The sequence below is a fragment of the Suncus etruscus genome, chromosome 8 (genome assembly GCF_024139225.1).
Source record: "Suncus etruscus isolate mSunEtr1 chromosome 8, mSunEtr1.pri.cur, whole genome shotgun sequence".
NCBI lineage: Eukaryota > Metazoa > Chordata > Mammalia > Eulipotyphla > Soricidae > Suncus > Suncus etruscus.
In genome coordinates, this window is record NC_064855.1 from 74,652,692 (window position 1) to 74,653,552 (window position 861).

At 29.4% G+C, this 861-nt stretch overlaps 1 non-coding gene across 1 annotated transcript; it reads left to right on the forward strand.

Moving 5' to 3' along the window:
• Positions 1-541: 541 nt before the first annotated feature.
• Positions 542-651, forward strand: LOC126017169 (U6 spliceosomal RNA). Its single transcript, XR_007498827.1, has one exon. It is a non-coding gene; the product is annotated as a U6 spliceosomal RNA (small nuclear RNA).
• The last annotated feature ends 210 nt before the right edge of the window (positions 652-861 follow it).

The following is an 861-nucleotide window of genomic DNA, read 5'->3' on the forward strand; positions in this document are numbered from 1 at the left end:
AACATTTATAAATGTTGAACACTTTCATTGCTATGAATCTAGAAATATAAATTCCACATTTCAAGATACAATAATCCAATTCACAATAGAAAATATAGTACCTTATTAGCATTTTGAGTATGTATACAGATGAAGTATAGTCAAATATTTTTGTAATGATTACTTGTATCTTCACCTTGATTAAAAGTAAGAAATCTAGCTAAAGCTAGAAAAGATGCATGAATACTTATCAATCTATTTATTTTACAGATAAAGTAACAAGGGTAAAACAATTAGTGAATTATCATAAATCAATCTTAATAGCTAGGCTTGAGAGAATAAATCAATATACATAATTCACATCAATATATTTTTCTTTACAGTTATGATTTTATTATTTTATCTATGGTTATGCAGAATAAAGAGATCTTGAATGCATATAGTATTTTTTGTCTAGTGTAGCTTTCTCTATATGGATTGTGCTTTTTGTTTAGTTAGAAATATAGTTATCAGATTTAATTTACTTTTTAGTCTAGAGATGCTTCAAAACTTATAGAGGCGTATGCTCGCTTTGGCAGCACATATACTAAAATTGGAATGATACAGAAAAGATAGCATGCCCCTGTGCAAGTATGACAAACAAATTAGTGCAGCATTCCATAAAAAATTTATAGAGGCCAGAGAAATTGTATACTTTTACCTTGCCTGCAGCTGACTCCATCACTATTTTGGTTCCTTGAGCTTACCGAGACTCATCTCTGAGCACAGATCTAGGAGTAATCTCTGAGCATCATGATGTGTGACTCCTAAAACAAATAATATATAAGTATATAACAAATAATATAAAAATAGTGTTGTGGGACATTTGTGGTCTGCTAATAC